Source organism: Bos grunniens, chromosome 11 (assembly GCF_055505025.1).
Source record: "Bos grunniens cultivar Pamir isolate PY7600 chromosome 11, Bosgru_T2T1.0, whole genome shotgun sequence".
Taxonomy (NCBI): Eukaryota; Metazoa; Chordata; class Mammalia; order Artiodactyla; family Bovidae; genus Bos; species Bos grunniens.
Genome location: NC_141175.1, coordinates 67,537,502 through 67,548,688, shown reverse-complemented (window position 1 = coordinate 67,548,688; position 11,187 = coordinate 67,537,502). Strand labels below are relative to the sequence as shown.

The 11,187-nt window shown below is 38.8% G+C and overlaps 1 long non-coding RNA gene across 1 annotated transcript; it reads left to right on the top strand.

Annotated features, from left to right (window-relative positions):
• Positions 1 to 1,172: 1,172 nt before the first annotated feature.
• On the top strand, positions 1,173 to 9,314 carry LOC147363277 (uncharacterized). Its single transcript, XR_015135938.1, has 3 exons — positions 1,173 to 1,337; positions 8,706 to 8,801; positions 8,907 to 9,314. It is a non-coding gene; the product is annotated as an uncharacterized LOC147363277 (long non-coding RNA).
• The last annotated feature ends 1,873 nt before the right edge of the window (positions 9,315 to 11,187 follow it).

The window sequence follows — 11,187 nt, the reverse complement described above, 5'->3', positions numbered from 1 at the left end:
TTCCAGATCCTAAACTGCTCTGAACTACTTTTACAGCACCTGACATGTCTTTACAAGTAAGATATTATGGAAGAAACCAAATGAACCTGTTGGCCAACCCAATGTATTCTGGAGGCTTTTAAAGGCACTTTAAATGGATTATGTCCAAAATCCAATAACTTCTGTTTTACTTTCCTATTTTAGGTAATGGCATCATCCATGAGCTATGTTTTAACACATCTTTAATCATTTTAACTTTCCTATGCTTATTTTCTGATGTTAAATAAAGTGGTTCAAATTTACCCTAAATGTTAGTCAACAGATAAAGCAATATTTTTATTTTTCATATTTAAATGTTTATATTTTGCCAATTATAAAATGAATAAACTGTTTAAGTAAGCTAATTATATACAAAATAGAATTTTTAAGTAAAAATTTAATATTGGCCATTAGATTTTTCCAATTCTTCTAATATTTTAAATTATTCTCAGTGAACATTGTGTGCATGCTCAGTCCCTCAACTTGTGTCCAACTCCACAATCCCAAGGACTGTAGCCCTCCAGATTCCTCTGTCTATGGAATTCTCCAGTCAAGAATACTGGCGTGAGTAGCCCTTTCCTACTCCAAGGGAATCTTCCCAACGCAGGGATCCAACCTGTGTCTTCTGTGTCTCCTGCATTGCCAGGCAGATTCTATACCACTGAGCCACATGGGAAGACCCTCAGTGAACATGGTTACATGTAAATCTTAACACATCTTACAGAGATACATCCTATTGGATAAAACCTAGTAAATGAATTAGTAGACAATACTGATTGAGAAACACTGGGTTGGAGAAAGCACAAGCTGGAATCAAGATTGCCGGGAGAAATATCAATAACCTCAGATATGGAGATGACACCACCCTTATGGCAGAAAGTGAAAAAGAACTAAAGAGCCTCTTCATGAAAGTGAAAGAGGAGAGTTAAAAAGTTGGCTTAAAGCTCAACATTCAGAAAACTAAGATCATGGCATCTGGTCCCATCACTTCATGGGAAATAGATGGGGAAACAGTGGAAACAGTGTCAGACTTTATTTTTCTGGGCACCAAAATCACTGCGGATGGTGATTGCAGCCATGAAATTAAAAGACGCTTACTCCTTAGAAGGAAAGTTATGACCAACCTAGACAGCATATTAAAAAGCAGAGACGACAGGGAGGCGCCAAGATGGCGGAGGAGTAGGACGGGGAAAACACTTTCTCCCCCACAAATTCATTAAAAGAGCATTTAAACGTCGAGTAAATTCCACAAAACAACTTCTGAATGCCAGCAGAGGACATCAGGCACCCAGAAAAGCAACCCAACTCTTCGAAAGGAGGTAGGAAAAAATATTAAAGACAATAAAAGAGACAAAAGAGGGAGGGACGGAGTTCCGTCCCGGGAAGGGAGTCTTAAAAAGAGAGAAGTTTCCAAACACCAGGAAACCTTCTCACTGCCGAATCCGTGCCGAGCTTTGGAAGCACAGAAGGCAACATAACAGGGAGAAAAAATAAATAAACAATTAAAACTCGCAGATTGCGAGCCCTACGGTAACTCCCCCAGCGGAGAAGCAGCGCAGACGCCTGCATCCGCCATTAACAAGCGGGGGCTGGGCAGGGAGGCGCGGCGCGGGCTGCATCGCTGAGAGTAAGGACCTGGCCTGAATACCCTGAGCACTATCTGAGCGAAATAATTTGGGCTAGGAAACCAGACTGTGGGATATCTACCATGCGAAAAGCCAGCCCTAACCTAAGACACCGCCAGCCCGCGCACGGAACAAAGGACTAAACAGAGGTAGCCGGCTGCAAACCTTCCCCCTCCGCTGACAGGCAGCCAGAGCCGGAAGGGGGCAATCGCAGCCCCAGAGAGACATTATCTATAAAACTGGCTTCTTTGCTAACTAAAACTTATTGGGGGTCTGGACGGTCAACATCTGCCTGAGAAGGTGTGCCGGTTTTACACCCAGATAACCGAGTGGCGGGGAGGCGCTAAGTCGCAGCATTGGCGCTCGCCAAACACCTCATCACCTGAGCTGCTCGGACCTGGGAAGAGCACAAAACGCAGCCCCAACTGAGTCTGCGCCTCTGAGGACTACCTGAGTGCCTGAACCTGAGCGGCTTGGACCTGGGAGGTGCATGCAACCCAGGGCCAGCCTCGGATTGTTCCCGGCGGAACAACCTAGAGCCCAAGCAGTGTGGGCAGGGAGGCTACACGCGCCGTGAGCGGGGGCAGACCCAGTGTGGCTGAGGCACTGCGAGCGCACGCCAGTGTCATTTGTTTGCAGCATCCCTCCCTCCCTCCCCACAGCGCGACTGAACAAAGAGAAGAAATACAGCTCCACCCACCAGAACACCGACACAAGCTTCCCTAACCAGGAAACCTTGACAAGCCACCTGTACAAACCCACACACAGTGAGGAAACGCCACAATAAAGAGAACTCCACAAACTGCCAGAATACAGAAAGGACTCCCAAACTCAGCAATTTAAACAAGATGAAGAGACAGAGGAATACCCAGCAGATAAAGGAACAGGATAAATGCCCACCAAACCAAACAAAAGAGGAAGAGATAGGGAATCTACCTGATAAAGAATTCCAAATAATGATAGTGAAATTGATCCAAAATCTTGAAATTAAAATGGAATCACAGATAAATAGCCTGGAGACAAGGATTGAGAAGATGCAAGAAAGGTTTAACAAGGACCTAGAAGAAATAAAAAAGAGTCAATATATAATGAATAATGCAATAAATGAAATTAAAAACACTCTGGAGGCAACAAATAGTAGAATAACAGAGGCAGAAGATAGGATTAGTGAATTAGAAGATAGAATGGTAGAAATAAATGAATCAGACAGGATAAAAGAAAGACGAATTAAAAGAAATGAGGACAATCTCAGAGACCTCCAGGACAATATTAAATGCTACAACATTCGAATCATAGGGGTTCCAGAAGAAGAAGACAAAAAGAAAGACCATGAGAAAATACTTGAGGAGATAATAGTGGAAAACTTCCCTAAAATGGGGAAGGAAATAATCACCCAAGTCCAAGAAACCCAGAGAGTCCCAAACAGGATAAACCCAAGGAGAAACACCCCAAGACACATATTAATCAAATTAACAAAGATCAAACACAAAGAACAAATATTAAAAGCAGCAAGGGAAAAACAACAAATAACACACAAGGGAATTCCCATAAGGATAACAGCTGATCTTTCAATAGAAACTCTTCAAGCCAGGAGGGAATGGCAAGACATACTTAAAACGATGAAAGAAAATAACCTACAGCCCAGATTATTGTACCCAGCAAGGATCTTATTCAAGTATGAAGGAGAAATCAAAAGCTTTTCAGACAAGCAAAAGCTGGGAGAATTCTGCACCACCAAACCAGCTCTCCAACAAATACTAAAGGATATTCTCTAGACAGGAAACACAAAAATGGTGTATAAACTCAAACCCAAAACAATAAAGTAAATGGCAACGGGATCATACTTATCAGTAATTACCTTAAACGTAAATGGGTTGAATGCCCCAACCAAAAGACAAAGACTGGCTGAATGGATACAAAAACAAGACCCCTACATATGTTGTCTACAAGAGACCCACCTCAAAACAGGGGACACATACAGACTGAAAGTGAAGGGCTGGAAAAAGATTTTCCATGCAAATAGGGACCAAAAGAAAGCAGAAGTCACAATACTCGTATCAGATAAATTAGACTTTAAAACAAAGGCTGTGAAAAGAGACAAAGAAGGTCACTACATAATGATCAAAGGATCAATCCAAGAAGAAGATATAACAATTATAAATATATATGCACCCAACATGGGAGCACTGCAGTATGTAAGACAAATGCTAACAAGTATGAAAGGAGAAATTAACAATAACACAATAATAGTGGGAGACTTTAATACCCCACTCACACCTATGGATAGATCAACTAAACAGAAAATTAACAAGGAAACACAAACTTTAAACGATACAATAGACCAGTTAGACCTAATTGATAGCTATAGGACATTTCATTCCCCCCCCCAAAAAAAAAAAAAAAAAAAGACTGCTCACTATGGCAATTATTGAAGCTGACTTAGGGTGACATAGAGGCTTATTTCCCTTTACCCTTTTGAGTTCTTAGCTGAGGATCTCTGTAAGAAATGACAGAATAGCAGGACAAAATCAAACAGAAGTTTATTAACATAAAAAAATTAAAATTAAAAATAAATAAATAAATAAAATTTATATTTTAGCTGGACTACAAAAAAAAAAAAAAAAAGTGGATACAAACTAACCACAGGGATTTCTCCAACTCTGGCACATGCATCCTTGATACGCAGCTGTGTCCTCATAAAAATAAAATAAAAAGCAGAGACTTTACTTTGTCAACAAAGGTCCGTCTAGTCAAGGCTATGGTTTTTCCAGTGGTCGTGTATGGATGTGAGAGTTGGACTGTGAAGAAAGCTGAGCGTTGAAGAATTGATGCTTTTGAACTGTGGTGCTGGAGAAGACTCTTGAGAGTCCCTTGAACTGTGAGGAGATCCAACCAGTCCATCCTAAAAGAGATCAGTCCTGGGTGTTCATTGGAAGGACTGATGTTGAAGCTGAAACTCCAATACTTTGGCCACCTGATGCGAAGAGCTGACTCATTTGAAAAGACCCTGATGCTGGGAAAGATTGAGGGCAGGAGAAGGGGACGACAGAGGATGAGATGGTTGGATGGCATCACCGACACAATGGACATGGGTTTGGGTGGACTCCAGAAGTTGGTGATGGACAGGGAGGCCTGGAGTGGGAGGAGGCCCTGCTGTTCATGGGGTTGCAAAGAGTCGGACACAACTAGCAACTGAACTGAACTGAACTGAGACAATACTGAACAAACAATTTTGTTTAAATGTTCTGTTAAAAGAATAAAACTAAAATTAATGTAAACAAGTGTTCATTTTTAATATAATTGTGTAATAAATATTATTCTATAAGAAAACTTGTATACATTCATATTTATTTCTATTTGGTAAATTCCTATGAGTGAATTGGAAATGCACTTTTGTTTCCAAATACAGAGAAAATTCACATCATCAGCGAATGCAAATCAAAACCACAATGAGATATCACCTTATACCTGTTAATGGCTATTAGCAAAAAGACAAGAAATGACAAGTGTTGCAAAGACGTGGAGAAAAGAAAACCTTAATGCACTATTGTTGGGAATGTAAACTGGTGCAGCTACTACGGAAACCAGTATGGAGGTTCTTAACAAATTAAAAATAGAACTTCCATATGATCTGGCAATTCTACTTCTGGGTATATATTCAAAGGAAAAGAAAACACTAACTCAAAAAGTTATCTGCTATCCCCTTGTTCACTGCAGCATTATTTAGACAGAAATAGACATTTAGATATTAATTTTAAAAGACACGCATTATTTAGACATTAATAGACAAGAAAATGAAACAGCCTAAGTATCCACCAATAGATGAATGGATAAAGAAAATATGGCATATATATATATACACACACACACACAATTCAACCATAAAATAGAGTATCTTGCCACTGCAACAACATGGATGGCCTTAAGGGCACTATGCTAAGTGAAATAGAGAAAGACAAATACCATATGATCTCAGTTATAGGTGGAATCTAAGAAAACTAACTCTTAGATACAGAGGTCAGATAGGTGGTTGCCAGTGGTTGGGGAGTGGAGAATGGGAGATTTGGGTGAAGGTGGTCAAATAGTACAAACTTCCAATTATAAAATAAATAAGTCCTAGCCTAGAGATGTACAACTATACTTCATGGATATTCCAGGTTCAGTTCTAGACCACTGCAATAAAGCAAACATCATAATAAAGCAAGTCACATGAATTTTTTGGTTTCCCAATGCACATAAAGGTTATGTTTACACTATAGTCTATTAAGAATGCAATTGGATAATATATTTAAAAATGTATATCTTAATTTTGATGAAAGTGAAAGAGGAGAGTGAAGTTGACTTAAAGCTCAACTTCAGAAAACTAAGATCATGGCATCTGGTCCCATTACTTCATGGGAAATAGATGGAGAAACAGTGGAAACAGTATCAGACTTTATTTTGGGGGGCTCCAAAATCACTGCAGATGGTGAATGCAGCCGTGAAATTAAGAAACTTACTCCTTGGAAGGAAAGTTGTGACCAACCTAGATAGCATATTAAAAAGCAGGGACATTACTTTGCCAACAAAGGTCCGTCTAGTCAAAGCTATGGTTTTCCTAGTGGTCATGTATGGATGTGAGAGTTGGACTGTGAAGAAAGCTGAGTGCTGAAGAATTGATGCTTTTGAACTGTGGTGTTGGAGAAGACTCTTGAGAGTCCCTTGGACTGCAAGGAGATCCAACCAGTCCATCCTAAAAGAGATCAGTCCTGGGTGTTCATTGGAAGGACTGATGCTGAAGCTTAAACTCCAATACTTTGGCCACCTCATGCGAAGAGTTGACTCATTGGAAAAGTCCCTAATGCTGGGAGGGATTGGGGGCCGGAGGAGAAGGGGACAACAGAGGATGAGATGGCTGGATGGCATCATTGACTCGATGGACGTGAGTCTGAGTGAACTCCGGGAGTTGGTGATGGATAGGGAGGCCTGGCGTGCTGCAATTCATGGGGTCGCAAAGAGTCGGACACGACTGAGTGACTGAACTGAACTGAACTGAGGGCTTCCCTGATAGCTCAGTTGGTAAAGAATCTGCCTGCAATGCAGGAGACGCCGGTTCAATTCCTGGGTTGGGAAGATCCACTGGAGAATGGATAGGCTACCCACTCAGTATTCTGGCCTGGAGAATTCCATGAGCTGTGTATATAGTTCATGGGGTCGCAAAGAATCAGACATGACTGAGCGACTTTCATTTTCACTTCACTTTCACACATGTTTTATTAATTTAAATTCACTTAATTCATTGAATTGAAATAGAATGTTTGAGATAGATGGTTTTATTTTAGATAGTTATGCAAGCACTGGGTCTTGGGTATGTACCCCATCACAGTCTTCATGTTAGTCAAAGAAGAGGTGGAAGGAGAAAGAGGGATTAGGCATGGTATTATAGGGATCTATTTCAACAGGATCATCTCAGGCAATGATTATTTCCTTGGCACTGAACTGGTCTCTTTTTTCCAACAGGTCTTACCTCAAATGCTCACCTTTGAAGATCATCCTGGATAGTTCAGCTTGAAGGCATTTAGCAAATCCTTCAGTGCTGACAATAATAACCTCCAACTTAGGCTGCCAAACCAAATTTATCAGTTCCCTAGAATTTCTATCTAATTTGCAACCTATAATTACTATAATTATCTGATGAATGAGAGATTGACTCATATAACCATTAATTAATTAAAATCAATACCAATGTATATTTGTTTGGATTACATCCTTCCCTACTTTTCTCTCTGACTCACATAAAACATCATTACTGCATTTGCTTTGTTTTCCACAGCCTTGTAGACATTGTATATAACATAAAATAGCAGAAAAATAAACCAGAGAAGAGCAAGAGCATTTTTTCCACACTCCATTAGTACCCTAATAATAATTCACACGTTATCAGAATTTGAATCCAAGTTAATTAAACAACAATATTCCAAAGTTACACTGCTGTCTGTTGCTTCTGCAATTGATAGTTATCTGTGAGTAAACACACACAAACCAAGGACAAATCACAATAAATCTAAGTAGACATGTACAAGCAAATTGGACTATGAAAGTGGCATGTCTCTTTGCTTAATATCTTCCACAAATCCCAGAGAGATGTGCTTGAAATGAACATAATTGGATTTGCTGTTTCCCCACAGTTTAATGTGTGAATAACTGTAATTACCTATGACTCTACTATCCTAGCTAAACAAAGTCATTAAGCCATTTGAATCTACAAATCATAGGAATTAGAAATCATTTGACAACATTAGTTTTATATTCAGTCAAGTAATTTTTTTTTCTGGTTACCATTTTCAGATGACACCAGTGAGGTAGGCTTGGAAAGATTGACACAGTTTAAACATTGAAAAGGAAGACTCAGAAATGTCTCTTGTCACCTCTCCCTCTTGGTTTATTTTTGTTTTGTTATTGCTATTTTTTCTATGCTTCAGCAGTGCTGTAAGTCTAATGGTATCATTTCAAAAATTCATATGTCCAGGTCCTAACCCCCAATACTTCAGAATTCGTATTTAGAAATAGTCTTTAAAGAGGTAATTGAGTTAAAATTAGGTCATATTTTGTGGTCTAATTAAACATCGCTCTTGTTGTTACAAGAAGAAGAGATTAGGACACAGATACACATAAAAAAAAGACTGTGTAAAGACACAAGGAGAAGATGGACATCCACAAATCAAAGAGAGAGGCCCCATAAAAAAAAAAAATCAACCATTCTGACACCTTTTTTTGGACTTCTAGCTTCCAGAATTGTGAGAAAATAAATATTTATTGTTTAAGCCACTCAGGCTTTGGCACCTTATTATGGGTGCTCTAGAAAACTCAAACCAGCAACTGCAAAATATTTTTCCATTATAGTCCTTGAAAATTATAAAACAAATTTCTGATATTCAGGGATGCAGACTTGATTCATATTTATATATCTGAGTAGCACAGGGCATATACTGCTCTTGTTTTGAGAAAAAAAACAAAACCTTAAAACATCATTGACAATGATTCAAATCCAGTAGCCATTCCTTCTGTTTTCTTTACTTACAGAATTCTAATTGTTCTCAGACGAGGAGTGTGACTCTACTAAAGCTAGGAATGGATATGTGTTCCACTTCTGACAAATGAAATCAAAGAGTAAATGTGGTAAGTAGATTTTACAAGAGGTCCATTTTTACCTATTATAGAGAGAACAGGCTCAGCTGGTACACATGTTTTATTCTTTATTCTTCCCTCTTTCTTTCTACCTAGAATATAAACATTCTTGGAGGCATAGAAGTCACTTTGAAACTATGAAAAAACATACACCATATGAAAAGAATAATGGGGCAAGAATTTGAAAGGATCTTGGACCTTCCTGGAGCAGCTGTACCAATCCTGAACTAATTGTTTCCAGATTTCTCATAATATGAGAAAATATGAACCTCTATTTGGTTCAGCTATTGTGGTTAGCTTTCTGTTACATGTAGTCAAACATAATTCAAACTGATACAAAGAGTTTTACTAGATAAGACCACTGTAGATGATCTTAAAGTATAAATTGTGATTAGCTATGTTGATTAAAGCATTAAGCTATGGGTATTTAATACTGAAATGAATATAAAAAATGTTTAGCTTTATGCTGAGAAATGTTACACAAAATAAAATCTATGGATGCAACTCTTTTTAACTCTTTCTTAATTTTTCTATTTTTAATATTTTATTTCATTTATTATTTATTTGGCTGCACTAGGTCTTAACTGCAGCACATGGATTTTATATATATATATCAGATCAGATGAGTCGCCCAGTCATGTCCAACTCTTTGTGACCCCATGAATCGCAGCATGCCAGGCCCCCCTGTCCATCACCAACTCCCAGAGTTCACTCAGACTCATGTCCATCGAGTCAGTGATGTCATCCAGCCATCTCATCCTGTCATCCCCTTCTCCTCCTGCCCCCAGTCCCTCCCACCATCAGGGTCTTTTCCAATGAGTCAACTGTTCGCATGAGGTGGCCAAAGTACTGGAGTTTAAGCTTCAGCATCATTCCCTCCAAAGAACACCCAGGGCTGATCCCCTTCAGAATGGACTGGTTGGATCTCCTTGCAGTCCAAGGGACTGTCAAGAGTCTTCTCCAACACCACAGTTCAAAAGCATCAATTCTTCGGCGCTCAGCCTTCTTCACAGTCCAACTCTCACATCCATACATGACCACAGGAAAAAACCATAGCCTTGACTAGACGGACCATTGTTGGCAAAGTAATGTCTCTGCTTTTCAATATGCTATCTAGGTTGGACATAACTTTCCTTCCAAAGGAGTAAGCGCCTTTTAATTTCATGGCTGCAGTCACCATCTGTAGTGATTTTGGAGCCCAAAAAAATAAAGTCTGACACTGTTTCCACTGTTTGCCCATCTATTTCCCATGAAGTGATGGGACTGGAGGGCATAGCACTCCAGTATTCTTGCCTGAAGGGTCCCATGGTCAGAGGAGGCTGGCAGGCTACAGTCCATAGGGTTGCAAAGAGTCAGGCATGACTGAAGCAACCTAGCACGCACAAACACATTTTCCCGATTGAAAAAAAAAAGTGTTATGATTACTAAAATTAATACTATAATGATCATGATTATAAACGTATCTTTTCATACATTATATATATTTAATTCATGGTAAATGTCTAAAAATGGAATTGCAAAACAAAAGGGTATAGGCATAGTGAATTTGATAGACATTGTAAATTTGATAGATACTACAGAATTGCCTTACAAAAATGTGTCATTCTCTAGCCAAATCAATGTGTGTGAGATTGCCCATTTTTTTCACAACTTCCTCAATGCACACAATAGTAATAGTGTGTTCATATTTCATTTCTTCCAATGTTACACATGTGAAAAAACACTAGGGATTTCCCTTGTGATCCAGTGGCTGACTCTGCACTCCCAGTGCCATGGGTCCCAGTTTAATCCCTGGTCAGGGACTAGACCCCAGATGCCTTAACTAAGAGTTTGTATACAGCAATGGAAAGATTCCACAGGCCACAAGGAAAATCGAAGATCCTTCCTGCTACAACTATGACCCAGCACAGTGAAACAAATACATAAATAAAATAAACATTGAAATTTTATTTTAAAACACTTTCACCATTACAATTAGTATCTTTTAAATTGTGATACCATACATATTCTCAAGTTTATAACTGATTTGTATTTGTATCCAATTTCTGTTGGATTCCTCTTTAAAACTTTTGCCCCTTCCTTTATTTTAGGTTGTTGGTTCTTATATTGTTAATTTCTCTGAGCTCTCTCTATACAATAAGAAAATTAACCCTTTTCTATAATATTTTTGCAATAATTTTTCCAAGTGCATTATTTCTCTATTTTCATGACACATTACATTTTATCTCATAGAAAATGTGATATTCCTGTTTGTTTCACTCTTCAATAACATTAATTACCTTGTGTGTGTGTGGTGAGAACACTTAAAGATCAACCTATCCTTTTATTGAATTGAAGTATTCAATAGAGTTTTGGATACTGCAGTCCCTTTGATGTT